We start from the raw sequence: 19,073 nt of genomic DNA on the forward strand, positions 1-19,073 counted from the left end.
TGTTGATTCCTACAGAGTAGATTCTGGGTTTCCAGAAATGACATGATACGCGACCAAAAAACATGTTCTAAAATTCTACAACTGATCGATGTCAGAGATATAGGCCTATAGTTTTCGCATGTGCTCGACTACCCTTCTGGAAACCCGGGACTACCTGTGCTCTTATCCAATCATTTGGAACCTTCTGTTCCTCTAGAGACTTGCGGCACACGGCTGTTAGAAGGGGGGCAAGTTCTTTCGCGTAGTCTGTGTAGAATCGAATTGGTATCCCGTCAGGTCCAGTGGACTTTCCTCTGTTGGGTGATTTCAGTTGCTTTTCTATTCCTTGGATACGTATTTCGATGTCAGCCATTTTTTCTTTCTTGCGAGGATTTAGAGAAGGAACTGCAATGCGCTCTTCCTCTATGAAACAGCTTTGGAAAAAGGTGTTTAGTATTTCAGCTTTACGCGTGTCATCCTCTGTTTCAATGCCATTATCATCCCAGAGTGTCTGCATATGCCGTTACGGTCCATTTACTGATTTAACGTAAGACCAGAACTTCCTAGGATTAGGATTTGTTATGGAAGCTCCCCATTTTCGCACAAATGTGATATTTTTAAATTAATTTAAGATCACAGTTGAAAAATAATAAATTTATCGTACCTAAACTGCAGTATAGTGGTTTATATTGACGGCGCGATCTTATTGGGTCAATAAACGCCTAGAGATAAATATATCACACATGGTACCCAAGGAACACAGCTGTTGATTATTATAACTTTAACACAGCCGAAATTGTAATTTATTAGTATTTGTTAACCAGTTTTCGATACACTACCATTTTCAGACCAATGTAAGACACAAGTTGGTGCTCCGGCGTCGGTATCTTGCAGTTCCATTTTCCAGTACGAATTGTACAGTGTATGTATGTTACGTACATAGAGCGAACTAATTATCGTTGGATGCTCAAAAAGCCATCGTCTCACAACGATTATGTGTTGGTTAGAGTGGAACGAATCATTTTACACTCAAATAACGAATTAATCTGCAAATATGGTTTATATATATATATATATATATATATATATATATATATATATATATATATATATATTTATTTCAGTACAAAAATGTAAGTTAGCAATTCATACCCGCCACCTTGTACACACTACAATAATAGAAATTGTTCTATGGAACTTTATGTCACTGAGTAAGTGATCAAAATTTTGGCTTTAGCACTGAGCACCCCAACTTATTCATATTCGCAGGCCACTGCTTTTCGCGGTATTCTGACAGCGTTTGTTACTAACTTAATATTACGTTGGATCTTTACTTCGATTTTTATTTCAGTTGTATCCTTGACAGATACCGAACTGAAACGGAAATGTAGAGGTTTTTAACAGTGGTGTGATTTATTTTAGGTATATGGATAACTCCTTACACTAGGCCTTTGAACACTACGATCTCGAAAGAGAGAGGACAACTATGGCGTTGCTCACCTGCTATCACTGATAGAAATGGCATAACGTTGGTACAACAGTGGAGTGCCTTACCTCTTATTTAAACCCAATTTGGTGGCTAAATTTCTCTAACCCGCTCCAAAGGTCTTATGGTCACTGTTTCTGATCAGCAGATGTAAACTCCTCTTCTCATTATTAATGTCTTTTATCTATTTATTTTGCCTTAATTTCTACGGCTGTCGTTCTCAAGTACGGGAGCTTTACATAGAGAGGACGCTTCGTTACGAAATAAACCTGACCATGTGGCTTATACGAATACGTCATTTTTTTTCTTTTGGCATTGTAATTATGCATTTCCTTGTTTCTTTTGAACTGTAACGCATTACTTGCAACAAACTTCATGAGGGAACAAATATTCTGTGAAGGAGTAGTCAGAATGACTAACTCCGTATACAGACGATATTATTCTTGCACCACGTTCTTGAACAATGAAGACTTTCGTTCTTAAAGATGAATTAGCACAGAGCATTATTCTGTATGACATAAATGAATGAAAAATATGCTGAATATGTCAACTTAGTGATTTGGTTATCTCCAAAATATGAAACGAATCTAACTCTAAATATAGATGAACTAAGTTGTATTAGGAGTTTCAAAATGTACTTTTTCCACTTTAAATTCTCCTGAATATGGACATCTTAAATTTTTAAAATTTCCGTTCTATTTACTACTTCCACAACATACGTTACACTTATCATTCGTGTGGTACCTGTAGATGTGCAGAAGTGAGTATGTTGTGTCTCTGGAAAACCAGTCGATGATACTTTCAAGAACACTGTACCCATTCTTCTGTTTCTGTATGTATGCTTGAACTGATTACAATACTAGTGTCATCTACGAAAATAACTAATTCTGCTTGTTTAATATTGGGCCCGAGATCGTTTACATTTATGAGAAGCAATAGTCGACCTAAGACTGAGCCTTGGGAAGCTCCATAAGTGATTTTTTTCCCAGTCAGAAGAATCTCCCCCGATTAATTAGGATGAATTAATAACTATTACTTTCTGCAATCTTTTGGCTAGATTTTATACACTGGTTGGCAATACCATAGATTCTCTAAAACCTCAATTTATCTGCATACAGCCAGATGCCTTTGATCGGTAGCAGAGAATACTAACCACAGCCACTTTGTTATTTAATGCTTTTGAAATCTGATGATTCAACGTACAAATAACATTTTCAGTTGACTAATTCTCATGAAGCTCAGACTGTGATTTACTGAGGATATTATTATTGCTTGGGTGGGATTCTGGTCTAGAATTCATCACAATACCAAAAATTTGGGAAAGTGATGTCAGTAGTGAAACAGGTCTGTAGTTATTGATTTCTCTGCTATAACCTTTGTTACAGAGGGCATTATGGCTCTGAGCACTATGCGACTTAACTTCTGAGGTCATCAGTCGCCTAGAACTTAAAACTAATTAAACCTAACTAACCTAAGGACATCACACACATCCATGCCCGAGGCAGGATTCGAACCTGCGACCGTAGCGGTCGCTCGGCTCCAGACTGCAGCGCCTAGAATCGCACGGCCACTGCGGCCGGCACAGAGGGCATTATCAGTTGCATATTTCAATCTCCCTCGAAAACTGCCTAGAGTAAGTGAAGTAAGTGTAACACATTTTTCGGAAAAAAACAGGGCTCGTTATTGTTTTGATCGAGTTGAGGATGGTTGTATTACCCACACGGATTAATGGACGAAAACGAATTGCATTTGGACTAAGAACAGTTTCAGAGATTAATTAAGATTATGTTTCCTAAGTGTCTTGATATAAGAACTCGCTTTCTGGAAGTTCGTTACTGAGAAATTATTTCGGTTCATTAACATGTTTCCTCCAACGATTGTATTTCATAGACAAGCCTTACATATCAGAACTACAGAGTGTAATAACGGATAGATGAACATCAGTAAAAGGAAAAGAAGGCCACTGTAGTCGAATTTACTCAGGTGATTGTGAGGTAGTTTAGGGAACAAGACACAAAAGTAATAAGTATCAGTTATTTTATTGATCAGTGAAATGACTAACAAGACCGACAGGTAAGGGATACAAAATAATAACTTACAACCTGAAAAGCGTTTCTGAAAGATAGAATAATTTAACGTCTCATACATTTAAAGTTAAGGAAAATTTTCTGACAGCATTTTTCTCGGGTATAGCTTTGTACGAGAATCAAAAGTGGCGAATGAACAGTACGGAGAAGAAGAGAATAGAAGGTTTTGAAAGGTGGTGTTACAGAAGAATGATGAAGACTAGCTGAAAATATCATGTAGCTAATGAAGTACTGAATCGGGGAGAAAATAAATTTGTGGCTTATATTAAAAAAAAGAAGGGATTGGAGGATATGACATCCTGTGGCACCAAGGAATAGTCATTTTGGGTATGGAGCGAAGCGTATGGGTTAAAAACTGCAGCAGGAGACCCATACTAGACTGCCGTCAGCAAGTTCAGGAGGATGTTGCTTGGAACAGTCATTCAGAGATAAAGAGACTTTTGAATATAGAATAGCGCGATTAGCTGCGTCGAACCAGTTTTCTAACTGAAGACAGAAGTTTTTTATATTTTTTACTGATAAGCGTGCAAAGAAAATATCAGATAGTCACAGCTAAAATATCAGTTAGCCACAGCAGCTTGCTAAAATTTTCGGTTTTCAAAAAATGAGTAATTTTTATTCGTAAAATTTCCATTGATTTGAAATGTTTCGTTATTATAGAAAATGTGAAAAGCGATACGTGCTATCTTAATACTACTGCTGACAGAAACGAGCAATAACCGCATGGCGTAAGGATTGGTACAGCACTGCTAAGACAGTAATGCATCTATTGTCATGGGGTGTAACTTGATGTACCCTACAGGACGGTACACACATACATGCAGTGTATTTTCTCGTTATTGTCTAACATCAGTTGGATTACAAAATGGCACCATACTAGCTGAAAGTTTTTTACGAAGTGAGGTATCAGCGAAGTACAATGTTCGATTTGCTTTACAGGATTAAGAACAGGAGGAGCCACAACAGACTTGCGGCATAATATAAGCAGAAAACTTAAAACTTAACATTTCAAACATATTTTGCAATAAAAATAGAAAGTAGCTGGTCTGTGGACTGTATCTAGTAGTATGCCTTCATTTGATTGTGCCCCTTGAAAACGGGTAAATTAAAACGAGATTTCTCCAATCTCACTTTTCACCATTTAGCACTGATTATTCGTAATGCCCAGATTAGGGTCTTCGATTGCAACAAGATTTCTGAGCAGAGTTTCCTAAAATTATAATATGCAAGCTCTTGCTAATTTTTGAGAAAAGCAGGGAACGGTGGACGGACTAAGTCGTATTTTATTTAAACATTTAATTTTATAGTTTGATTCTGTATATCTTGATTCTATATATCACAAGGAAAGGACAGCTACAACGTTTCAGTTTCTACAGTAATGTGTCACATCACCAAGAACTTTAATCTTGGCACAATTCAGTGCACCTTCAAAACCCATACTGACACAGATTCTGATTAATTTACTTTACGAATATTCCTTGTCCTAAGAACCAACGGCATTGTAGACATATAGTAAGATGAACCACGATCTCTGTTATACACTTCACATATCTGAAATGTACGAGAAATATAACTATTCGGCTGTTAAAAGTTTCCAGCCCTGATACACTCTCCACTTTACCACCAAGAACAAGAGACACAGTAACCCAACCATTACCATGTACACCAGCTTCACTACTAGTAAGTGTAAAATTCAGTACGCATCCAAGCAGCTGCGTCGGCGATAAGTGGTAGCAGAATTTGGTAGGAGGTGGAATTAACACTATAAAGTGTTACGTCGGTTTGCATAAGAAAAGTATTTTTGTAATATAATTATTTCGCGAAAAGGAGCGTGGTATTAATTGAGAGATACATTGTTAATATAGTGTCGTGTTTGAGAAACAGTAATTGTGGTTGAGAAACAATCTGCTAGTAGACCGTAAACGAAAAGGCTTGCCTGATAAGTCATTAACTTCGTAACATACATGGAAATGCAACAGCTTGATTGTGAAGCAAACGTAACTGTTAAATGAGACTGGACTGGATGAAAGTAGGCATTGTTAGGGAAGTGCGTTCATGCAAAACGGACAAGAAAACGCTGTAATCCCACTTATTCTGTTATTATTTCAAAGTGACATTTATCATTCATTTATCGAGTGATTTGAAAAGTAAAAGAGGCACTGTTCGTATTAGGTACATGGTCAGGTTTATTAAAGCTCCCGTACTTGTGTCCGACAGCCGCAGAAATTAAGGTAAGATAAATTAATAAAAGACATTAATAACAAGAAGAGGAGTTTACATCTGCTGATCGGAAACAGTGAGCATAAGACCGTTGGAGCGGGTTTGACACATTTAGCCACCAAATTGGGTTTAAATAAGAGGTAGGGCACTCCACTGTTGTACCAACGTTATGCCATTTCTATCAATGAGATCGTAGTGTTCAAAGGCCTAATGTAAGGAGTTATCCATATACCTAAAATAAATCACACCACTGATAAAAACCTCTACATTTCCGTTTCAGGTCCCTCTGTCACGGATGCAACTGAAACAAAAATCGAAGTAAAGATCCAACGTAATATGAAGTTGGTAATAAACGCTGTCAGAATACCGTGAAAAGCAGTGGATTGCGAAGATAAATAATAAAGAAATACGTCTTTCCTGGAAAAGAATGATGAACTGTTCCTAAAGCGCAAAGGTCCTCGTTAGAGGACAGAAAGAACAAACGACTCAAAAGGTTGTCAAATTATGGCTGTAACGAGGATCGAAGAACTTTTTCCTTTCGCTCTCTAAATTTTATTTTTCCCTGTTGTTCACCGGCACCAGAGTTATAAAAGCCGTAGTGCTTCATTCTTGCCTGGTTCGCGATGTAATGATCGGCGGTGCTCGAAGGAGCTACCCCTCGTCTCAGATTCCATTCGGATACCGGATACCGGTGGGCGGTGCTTGGGCGGAGAGCACTCCCGCAGTCTTGCTCATTAAAACAGTTATCTCTCGTCCCACGGGTTGTGCGTCCTGGAAAGATAATACTCCGTGCCTTCCTACCGCGGTCGTATGGATCCGTCATAATTCAAGAGATGGAAAGTGAAGATATGCAAATTTTGTTAGATATTCCACTACTTTGCTTTCTATTTTTTTTCTTTTCTCTTTCTCTTTCGGGGAACGGTACCATGTTACTCTGTAATTTCTTAACGCTTTAGAACTGTTTAGCGGAGATAGTATGTAAGTATTGTTTCTTTATGGGCTCACTCATGGACTCGCACACAAAAGTAAATAAAGAAGAACTGAAAATTTTCATTAATGAAGAACGCATACTGATTTCAGGTTTGATAGAACTTTATTGTTGTGAAAAATTGTTTCAACCAGCTATATTTTATTTTGTATCGTGTATCATAAAGAACTGTTGTATGCAATATATGGATCCGCGACGTGAGGACGATTTATGCATAGAAGATGTAACGGAGGGTTCAAATGGCTCTGAGCACTATGGGACTCAACTGCTGAGGTCATTAGTCCCCTAGAACTTAGAACTAGTTAAACCTAACTAACCTAAGGACAACACAAACATCCATGTCCGAGGCAGGATTCGAACCTGCGACCGTAGCGGTCTTGCGGTTCCAGACTGCAGCGCCTTTAACCGCACGGCCACTTCGGCCGGCTGTAACGGAGGGTATAACGGCCTTGGAAAACAGGAAAACTACAGCTGTGGACAGCATCCACAGTGAACTCCTAAACTACGGTGTAGGTTCTCTCCATCAGAAAGTGCTAAATCTATTAATGTGTGTTGGAAAAGGAGAGTCACACCAAGAGTATGGCAGACAAAAAAATGGCTCGGAGCACTATGGGACTCAACTGCTGAGGTCATAAGTCCCCTAGAACTTAGAACTACTTAAACCTAACTAACCTAAGGACAACACACACATCCATGCCCGAGGCAGGATTCGAACCTGCGACCGTAGCGATCACGCGGTTCCAGACTGTAGCGCCTAGAACCGCACGGTCACTCCGGCCGGCTATGGCAGACAAGCAGAACTTGTGTCACTATTTAAAAGGGGAGACTGAAGTAGCTGCCAGGAGCACAGAGGGATTAACTCAATGGATGCAGCGTACAAGGTTTATGCTAGTATCTAGAACATCAGATATACAGTAACATCAGAGTCTCTATTAAGTGAAGAACAAACGGGTATCCGCGGGGGAAGATCGAACACATATGCAGCTTTTGTGATGAAACAGGCTGAAAAACATATACTCTGAAGTGCCAAGGAAACCGTTGGTACAGGCATGCGCATTCGAATACAGAGATATGTAAACAGCCAGAATACGGCGTAGCGGTCGGCAGCGCCTATGTTGTTGTTGTTGTGGTCTTCAGTCCTGAGACTGGTTTGATGCAGCTTTCCATGCTACTCTATCCTGTGCAAGCTTCTTCATCTCCCAGTACCTACTGCAACCTACAATCCTTCTGAATCTGCTTAGTGTATTCATCTCTTGGTCTCCCCCTACGATTTTTACCCTCCACGATGCCCTCCAATACTAAATTGGTGATCCCTTGATGCCTCAGAACATGTCCTACCAACCGATCCCTTCTTCTGGTCAAGTTGTGCCACAAACTCCTCTTCTCCCCAATCCTATTCAGTACCTCCTCATTAGTTATGTGATCTACCCATCTAATCTTCAGCATTCTTCTGTAGCACCACATTTCGAAAGCTTCTATTCTCTTCTTGTCCAAACTATTTATCGTCCATGTTTCACTTCCATACATGGCTACACTCCATACAAATACTTTCAGAAATGACTTCCTGACACTTAAATCTATACTCGATGTTAACAAATTTCTCTTCTTCAGAAACGCTTTCCTTGCCATTGCCAGTCTACATTTTATATCCTCTCTACTTCGACCATCATCGATTATTTTGCTCCCCAAATAGCAAAACTCCTTTACTACTTTAAGTGTCTCATTTCCTAATCTAATACCCTCAACATCACCCGACTTAATTCGACTACATTCCATTATCCTCGTTTTGCTTTTGTTGATGTTCATCTTATATCCTCCCTTCGAGACACCATCCATTCCGTTCAACTGCTCTTCCAAGTCCTTTGCTGTCTCTGACAGAATTACAATGTCATCGGCGAACCTCAAAGTTTTTATTTCTTCTCCATGGATTTTAATACCTACTCCGAATTTTTCTTTTGTTTCCTTTACTGCTTGCTCAATATACAGATTGAATAACGTCGGGGAGAGGCTACAACCCTGTCTTACTCCCTTCCCAACCGCTTCTTCCCTTTCATGTCCCTCGACTCTTATAACTGCCATCTGGTTTCTGTACAAATTGTAAATAGCCTTTCGCTCCCTGTATTTTACCCCTGCCACCTTTAGAATTTGAAAGAGAGTATTCCAGTCAACATTGTCAAAAGCTTTCTCTAAGTCTACAAATGCTAGAAACGTAGGTTTGCCTTTCCTTAATCTTTCTTCTAAGGTAAGTCGTAAGGTCAGTATTGCCTCACGTGTTCCAGTATTTCTACGGAATCCAAACTGATCTTCCCCGAGGCCGGCTTCTACTGGTTTTTCCATTCGTCTGTAAAGAATTCGTGTTAGTATTTTGCAGCTGTGGCTTATTAAACTGATTGTCCGGTAATTTTCACATCTGTCAACACCTGCTTTCTTTGGGATTGGAATTATTATATTCTTCTTGAAGTCTGAGGGTATTTCACGTGTTTCATACATCTTGCTCACCAGATGGTAGAGTTTTGTCATGACTGGCTCTCCCAAGGCCGTCAGTAGTTCCAATGGAATGTTGTCTACTCCGGGGGCCTTGTTTCGACTCAGGTCTTTCAGTGCTCTGTCAAACTCTTCACGCAGTATCGTATCTCCCATTTCATCTTCATCTACATCCTCTTCCATTTCCATAATATTGTCCTCAAGTACATCGCCCTTGTATAGACCCTCTATATACTCCTTCCACCTTTCTGCTTTCCCTTCTTTGCTTAGAACTGGGTTTCCATCTGAGCTCTTGAGATTCTTACAAGTCGTTCTCTTATCTCCAAAGGTCTCTTTAATTTTCCTGTAGGCAGTATCTATCTTACCCCTAGTGAGAGAAGCCTCTACATCCTTACATTTTTCCTCTAGCCATCCCTGCTTAGCCATTTTGCACTTCCTGTCGATCTCATTTTTGAGACGTTTGTATTCCTTTTTGCCTGCTTCATTTACTGCATTTTTATATTTTCTCCTTTCATCAATTAAATTCAATATTTCTTCTGTTACCCAAGGATTTCTACCAGCCCTCGTCTTTTTACCTACTTGATCGTCTGCTGCCTTCACTACTTCATCCCTCAAAGCTACCCATTCCTCTTCTACTGTATTTCTTTCCCCCATTCCTGTCAATTATTCCCTTATGCTCTCCCTGAAACTCTGTACAACCTCTGGTTCTTTCAGTTTATCCAGGTCCCATCTCCTTAAATTCCCACCTTTTTGCAGTTTCTTCAGTTTTAATCTACAGCGCCTATATAAGACAATAAGTATCTGGCGCAGTTGTTAGTTCGGTAACTGCCGCTGCAATGGCAGGTTATCAAGATCTATGTGAGTTTTAACGTGAGATGGGGCACAGCGTCTCTGAGGTAGCGATGAAGTGGGGATTTTCCCGTACGGCCATTTCACGAGTGTACCGTGAATATCAGGAATCCTGTAAAACATCAAATCTCCGATATAGCTGCTGCCGGAAAAAGATTCTGCAAGAACGGGACCAACGGCGATGGTAGAGAATCGTTCAACGTGACAGAAGTGCAATACTTCCGTAAATTGCTGCGGATTTCAATGCTGGGCCGTCAATAAGTGTCAGCATGCGAACCATTGAGTGAAATATCATCGATATGGGCTTTCGAAGGCCCTTGATAACTGCAAGAAACGAAGCTTTACGCCTCGCCGGGGCCAGTCAAAACCGTCATTGGACTGTTGATGACTGGAAACATGTTGCCTAGCGGACGAGTCTCATTTGAAATTGTATCGAGCGGATGGACGAGTACGGTTATCAGACAACCTCATGAATCCATGGATCCTGCATGGCACCAGGGGACTGTTCAAGCTGGTGGAGTCTCTGTAATAGTGTGATATGTGTGCAGTTGGAGTGACATGGGACCCCTGGTACGTGTAGATACGACTCTGACATTTGACACGTACGTAAGTACCCTGTCTGATCATCAGCATCTACTCAAGTCCATTGTGCTTTCGGACTTGGGCAATTCCAGCAGGACAATGCGACACCCAACACGTTCAGAATTGCTACAGAGTGGCTCCAGGAACACTCTTCTGAGTTTGAACACTTCCGCTGGCCTTCAGACTCCCAAGAACTGAATATAATTGAGCATTTCTGGAATGCCTTGCAACGTGCTTTTCAGAAGAGAGTACACCCCATCGTACTCTTACGGGTTTATGGACAGTCCTACCGGATTCATGGTGTCAGTTCCCTCCAGCACTATTTCAGATATTAGTCGAGCCCATGCCACGTCGTGTTGCGGTACTTCTGCTTCTTCAAGGGGGCCCTACGTGATATTAGGCAGGTGTACCAGTTTCTTTGGCTCCTCAGTATAGAATATAATTTGGCGTGTCGCTAAGCATTTGTTGAGTTGGAAACAGCCTGCGACAAAGCCAACAGAGACAGCTTGTGTAGCGTACTCCTTTTAATATGCCTACAAGGAAAGTAATCACGTTATATATGAATTGACAGCTGGCAGCACCATCACTGATAGGATGGACAATGGTATAGCATTTCGCCCAAGTATGTGTATCAGTGTTTGAATGGAAATCCAAGCTTCAGGCTAGTATTAGAATAGACAAACAGACTGCTTTGAATAGCATTTAATGTGCTGATGGTGCCACAGTTTTACGGAGAAAAATAACGACCTGTAAAGAAGGATTTAACTGCTAAGCAAAACAGACGAAGATTGCAGTACGATTACATCCAAAAAGTAAGATAAAAGAACGGTTTTTACGATGGATTAAATAAAAATAAAAGTAGTGGTCAACAGTACAGTAGTGGAACACCTCAGTCATTTCCATTATCTGGATTGTGGCATCACCTAGAAGTATGGTAACGACATGGACAAGAAAGTAGCAGAATTTGGAAACATACGTGTAACAATGAACAATTACCTCACAAACAAGACAAAAAACACAACGCGAATGAAATTTTACGAAGTAATGGCCACCCCCACAATAATCTGCTAAACTGACTCGTGTATCATTTACAAACAACAAAAAAGAAAGATCCAGGCAGCTAAATTGAGAGCACGATGGAAGGTCTACCAGGGTAAAGAGAATAAGAAACAACGAAATTAGAAAGGAACTGAACATATTTAATGTACCAAATAGCTCATTCTGTCGAGCTGTTCATTCAGCTTTCCTCTGTTGTGTTGAACCGAGTGAACATCTCGACAAAATCAGCTGCAGCAGACCACCTTAAAAAGCCAGAAATTATAATACAGCTAGCTGAAGAAATCTAGGAAGGCCTAGGAAGAGATGGGCACTGAAACAGGAATAGGCCTAATAAGTGAATTGCACAAGAGGTGGATGAAGAAGTATCTCGTTGTTTCGCATATTAAGCGAAAACGAGATAGATGGGACAAAAGTAAATAAACTTCTTACTATTTCGGAAGTAAACATCATAACTATTGATATATTTATCCCACTGTGACCCACTATGACACAAGAAGATCAATTCCTTCGTGAACAAATGTCTACGGAACCATGACTGTACGCTTACAATCTCTTCATCTAATGCAAATCGACATCCATGAATGTCTTTTTTCGAGATTCCAAACCTATGGAGAGATCGTTACTGTATGGTGAATGTGTAAGGACTTCCCTACGGAACGCGGAAATTCTACAGCGTAGTCGAAACGGCCTTGGCAAAATGCGTGCGAGCACTATACTGCAACAGAATGATCCGTCCGTGAACATTCCTGGGCGTTTGGATTTAATAGCGCGCACAGGTTAGCAATCCTTGCGCAAGATTGGAAAATGTCGAACATTAATTAATGAATACAGACGGCACTCAGATTGGCCGAGCCTTGGTGAGAACGATGGCGTATTAAAGGAAACCCGACAAGTGCGAAGCAGTTCTATTCACACACACACCGAAACTACTGCGCAAACATCAACACTGCAAACAGGTAACACTACATAAAGGCCCAATACGTTTCCGAGAGAAAGTCACATATCTCGATGTCTGGCTGCCAACAGATCGCGCGCGAGGCTCAAACAACTCTGCCCAATGCTTAACAGGGAAAGTACACTAAATAGGAGGGTGTCGAGGTCCATATACATGACACTGGTTAGACCTCAGATGACATACGCAGCTCCCGTTTTGGGATATGCAGCTCCTACACGCCTGCGCCGCCTGAAGAGCATACAGAGCAAAGTGCTACGCATCATTAGCAACGCTCAACGCTACACACGCACCGTGGATCTTCACAATGAATACCTCCCTGAAACCCCCAAGAAAGTATACACACCACACGACTATACAGGAACTCGAGCCACTCGAACAACCCTTTCATCCTTACTCTGGGAAACTATGATCACAACGATAGGTGGAAGCATAAGCGGCCAAAGAAACTACTAGACAGGGTATAACCTCCTATGACAAGCTAACATACACCAACAAGCGACAAACGACGACAAGCCCCAGCATATCAGCATCGTTGACTGGATATGCCAGCTGCTATTAAAGCCGACCAACAGCCTACAGCAGGGAAACCGACGAGCTCGCACACTAACGCACAAACAGATCGCCAACATCACTCTACACTGTGCATCTGATATATGGCCAGTCGGACACAAAACGATGATGAACCTGACTGTTGCAGTTACGCTGACGCTGACCGAGAGATCAACACCGGCACCCAGCGGCAGCCGCCGAGTAACAGCACCGCACAACGTCAAAGGTATCGACATGCATGATACCCACTACTAACAAAGCGTACCCTTGTATGACCTGTCGCTGGCACCAAGACATCCGCTACTGCTCTTACTACTCGATCTAACTATCGCAGAGGTTCTTTTCCCTTAGCTCCTGCCACGGCGTTTTTCCCCCCTCTACCCTACAAACCGCTACCCTTCATTCGACTTTCGACTATCTCCTGATGAGTGCGTATTGATGGTTAATTTTAACCAGATGTACGCAAACTTTCCAGTACCCACATCCTGCGACACCTCACATTAGCGAAAACTAACCCTTATGCAGAGAGATCAGTAGACCTTTTGAGTTGGCCATCATGCTGGTGTGAGCTTGGAGGGGCTTCACCTCGTTTTTTTAAAGGTTTTTGCAAAATATACACATAGTGCTGTTCCTTAATTGTGGCTTCTTGTTCCAGAATATCAGTGACCAGCGCGCCCTCGCAGATAAAGAAAAAGGTCATCAAGACTTTCCCGGAGCTGGAGAGCACAGCTTTGGAATTTTTCGATAGGGATGAATCCATGTGCTTCCTTTGTTTACTATGATGCTAGCTTTCCAGCTCTAAATGACGGCACCATCTTACATCTCCCGTGACAGGACGGAACAAGAAACGATGTTCTTCATCGTGATGTCTTTCCATTCTGTCCAACTTCTGCCCCTCCATCAGGTGGTGGGGAAGCTACTGCGCACAGATATTCGGGAACTTCAGATGCTCCGTCATGACTGTGTGAGCGGTTCCGTGACTGATGCCCAACATGACCGAATGTCTCCTGTCGTCCACCGTCCACGTCAGCATCCACCGCAGCAATGAGAAAAGGGGTAATGACACCATGAGCCTGCTCTCTTTCAGTGACACCCTATCGTGTCGAAATTGTTCATTCCGCGCCAACACACTCGCTCGTGACACAACGTTCGGGCACGAAATTCACTCACTGGTGCTCCTTTCGCAGTGAAAACCGCACTACATTTCGCTGTTCCTCTTTCTCGGCCTCCATAGTGTGGACTACGTGAAGAGTATTGCTGAACACGTGCTTCCATTCATTATTGTGTGCGATGCGTCCTTCGAATGAGCACTCTAGGTGGTCTCCAATTGGGGTAGGCTATGTGCCGGGACTGGGGTTGTCCTTCATCTTTCATCATCAGCATTAAGAAACTAATACGAGTCCACTGACCTTCGAGAAAGAAAGTCTTTAAAATTCTCTCCGTCAGTCATAGATGCAGCCAGTAGTTCCACAAGATATTTACCTTCTACTTCAGAGGAGCAATTACAAATTACATTCTCAATTATTTGCTGGATGTATTCCAGTCTCAGTCTTCCTCCAAGGTTTTTACCCTCTACAGACCCCACTAGTACCATGGAAGTCTTTTTCTCCTAATGTCTTAACAGATATCCTATCACCCTGTGCGTTCTTCTTGTCGGTATTTTCCGTCTACGCCTCTCTTCGACGATTCTCGGGGGAACCTCTTCAATCCTTGCTTTATCGGTCCATCTAATTTTCAAAATTTTTCTGTAACACACATCACAACGGCTTCGATTATTTTCTGCTCCGGTTTTCTCACAGTCCAAGTCTCACTACCATACAATGTTGTGCTCCTTTTGTACATTCTCAGAAATTTCTGCCTCAAAGTGAGGCCTAGTTTGATACAAACGGAGTTCTCTTGGCCAGAAGTACCCCTTTTGCTAATGCAAGTCTGCTTTTTAACTCATTCTTGTTCTGTCCGTCATGTGCTATATTTGCCTCCTTGGTAACAGAGTTCTTTTATTTCGTCTGCTTCGTGATCCCCAGTTCAGACGTTTCTCGCTGTTCTCTCTTATGCTACTTCTCATTACTTTCGTCTTTCTTCGATCTGCTCTCAATCCATGTACTGCACACATTAGACTGTTTATTCCGTTCAACAGAACCTGTAATTCTTCTTTACTTCCATTGAGAATAGCAACGTCATCACTGAATCTTATCACTGATGTCCTTTCACCCCGAATTTTAATCCCACTCTTGAATGTTTCTCTTATATCCGAAATTGCTTCTTCTATGTATAGACTGAACAGTAGAGGTGAAAGACTGTATCCACATCATAGAGTTTTTTTAATCCTAGCACATCGTTCTTGGTCTTCAACTCTTATTTTCCCTTTGGTTTCTTGTACGTAACGTATATTGCCCGTATTTCCCTACAGTTTACTCTTATTTGCCCCATAGTTTCGAACATATTGCACCATTTGATATTGTCGAACTCTTTCATACCTTTTACTAAGACAATTAATCATTATTTAACTTTTTATCCGTTCACACAGTTTATGTGCACTATCCGGTGCCGAAGAACCGCCGTTCTGCACCTGTGCAAGAGCAGTAATCAACTAATGAACCGTTTCGAACTTGGAGCTGTATATAGTTACACTATCGACTCCACAAATATGAGAATGGTTTGGTAGACCCATTCACTAACAATAGTTCCAAATTAAGAAGCGCGGGGCAGTACAGGGACGCTCGCTGTGTATTATGGAGCATTGCTTGTGAAAGGAAGCTAACTACTTTTTTATCATGAGATAGAGCATCATATCTCGGAAAAATAGCCATGTTGCTAGTTTTCACGTCACTCAGATGATATGCGTCAAACAAGAATGAAAATAGTTCGCACCTGTTTAGCTTCTGTGTAATCGTAGGGATAGACACAGTAGCGAGAATGAGGACGAATATCACATGCTACATATGCTTACCATATTTTCATAAACGCCGAATGCTCTGTCTTGTTCAAAGATTGACGTTTTAACGACATAAGTTCCTGCACCCTCCATGCTTCCCGTTGGTATGATATTCAGTCCGGAAGACAAGTCTGATGCAGTACCTGATTATCCCGTGCAGACCTTTTCAACTCTGCATAACAGCTGAAACCAACATCCGTTAGAAATAGCTTCTTTTTATTAAGTTTCGGTCTAAATCTACAATTTTTACCCTGAACAGTTCCCTCCCTCACCAAATAGATGTTTCCCTGATGCCAATCAATGTCAACGGAATCCTTCTGTTAGTCAAGTTCTGAGCTAAATTAGTATACTTCCTACCCAAATTCACTTTTGTTATACATCTACCCTTTCATTCTTCTCTCGCATCACATTTCAAAACGTTGTATTTCCTTGTCGTCTGAAATATTTACCTTTTACGTTTCACTCCAGTAAAAGGTTACATTCGAGACAAATACTTTCAGAAAAGAGTTATTAACACGTAAGTTCATGTTCGGTGTTAAAAAATTTCACATTTTCGGTAATCTCCAGCTATGGCGAATCTCTGCTTCGGCTATCGCGAATAATATTGTTGAATAAATAGAAAAACTCATCAGTTACTTATAATGTCTCATTTCCTATTTTCTAGATATCCTTCTGTCTGTTCAACTGTCCTGCCAACTCTTTTGATAGGATTGTAATGCAGTCGGTGAACCTTATGTTTTATTTTTTCTCCGTTGCTGATGATGTGGTTTTGAGTCCGAAGACTGATTTCATATACTCCTCCTTGCTACTCTATCCTGTGGAAACCTTTGCATGTCCGAATAACTATTGTAAGGAACACCCATATGGGCTTGATTATTATTTGCATCTCTATCTCTCGGGTCCCTGTATGTCTTAGAATGTGTCCTATCAATCAGTCCCTTCATTTAGTCAAGGTGTGCCACAAGTTTATTTTCTCCCCAGCTCTACTTGGTGCCTCCTCAGTAATTACATGATATAACCATCTAACCTTCAGCATTCCTCTTTAGCAACACGTTTCAGAAAACTTCTGTTTTCTTGTCAGAACCGATTATAGTTCACGTTTCACTGCCATACAAGGCTGGACTCCAAATAAATACTGTTAGAAAATACTTCCTGTAACTTAAATCTATATTCGATGTTTATAATTTCCTTTTTTTCAGGAACTCTTCTTTTGCCATTGTCAGTCTACATTTTATACTCTCTCTACTTCTGTCACCATCAGTTATTTTACTGCCCAAATAGCAAGACCCATCTACTTCTCTTAGTACCTAATTTCATACTCGGACTCCCTCGGCATCGCCCGATTGAATTCTCTTACATTCCATTACCCTTGTCTTATTTTTGTTTATATTAATCTTATATCTCCTTTCAAGACACTCTCCATTCTTTCCAACTGCCGTACCAAGTCATTTTCTCTGTCTGACTGAGTCACAATGTCATTGGCAAACCTCAAACTTTTTATTTCATTTTCCTGAACTTTAATTCTTTCTAAAAAAATTTTCTTTATGTTCCGTTAGTGCTTGCTCAGTGTATAATTTTAATAACACCGGGGATAGGCTACGACCCTGTTTCAGTCCCTCTCAACTATTTTCTCCTTTCATGCACTTGGACTGTTAACTGAGATCTGCTGTCTGTACAAGTTGATAACGAAGTTTCATTCCTGGTACTTTACCCCTACCTTCAGAATTTTAGACTGTATTCCAGTAAACATTATCAAAAGTTTTCTCTAAGTCTACGAATGCTAGAAACGTAAGTTTGCCTTTCCATAACAAATCGTATGGTCAGAATTGCTTCGAGTGTTCCTACATTTCTCCGGAATCCAAGATCTTCCGCGAAGTAAATTACTACCAGTTTTTCAGTTCCTCTCTAAATAACTCGTGTCAGTATTTTGCAACCATGACTTACGAGTGTTAAACCGATAGTTCGGTAAGATTCACACCAGTCAGTACGTGCTTTCCTTGAAATTGGAATTATTATATTCTTCTTGAAGTATGAGGGTATTTCACCAGTGTCACACATCTTGCAGATGACATGGAATTTTTTAGCCACAGGTGGCTTTCTTAAATGTAGTAGTAGTTCTGATGAAATGCCATCTATTCCAGTAGCTGTTTTCAGTCGGCTGACTAATTCTTCTAGTAGCGCCATATCTCCTATTTCACTTTCATCTACGTATTCTTCTTTATGAACTTTAATTTCGTTTCCAAAATTCTCTTTGGTTTTCTTTACTTCTTGCTTAACATATAGGTTGAATTACCCAGCTACCGCTCCCCTCTCATGCCCTTCGAACAGCAGTCTGATTTCTGCACAAATTATATACAACCTTTCGTTACATCTACATCAACATGTACATTTACGTGATTGCTATTCATAATAATGTGCCTGGCTGATGGTTCAATGAACCACCTTCAAGCTGTCTCTCTACCGCTCCACTCTCGAAATTCTCGCGGGAAAAATGAGTACTTAAATTTTTCTGTGCGAGCCCTGATTTCTCTTGCTTTATTGTGGTGATCATTTCTCCCAATGAAGTGGGCGGCAACAAAATGTTTTCGCAATTGGAGGAGAAAACTGGTAATTGAAATTTCATGAAAAGATCCCGTAGCCACGAAAAACGTCTTTGCTGTAATGATTGCCACCCCAGTTCACGTATCATGTCTGTGGCACTATCTCCCCTGTTTCGCGATAATACAAAACGAGCTGTCCTTCTTTGAACTTTTTCGACGTGTTCCGTCAGTCCCACCTGATGCGGATCCCACGCCGGACAGTAATACTCCAAAGCATGGAGGACAAGCGTGGTGTAAGCAGTCTTTTTGGTATACCTGTTGCACCTTCTAAGTGTGCTGCCAATGAAATTTTACCGCTTA

Source organism: Schistocerca nitens, chromosome 4, assembly GCF_023898315.1.
Source record: "Schistocerca nitens isolate TAMUIC-IGC-003100 chromosome 4, iqSchNite1.1, whole genome shotgun sequence".
Classification (NCBI taxonomy): Eukaryota; Metazoa; Arthropoda; class Insecta; order Orthoptera; family Acrididae; genus Schistocerca; species Schistocerca nitens.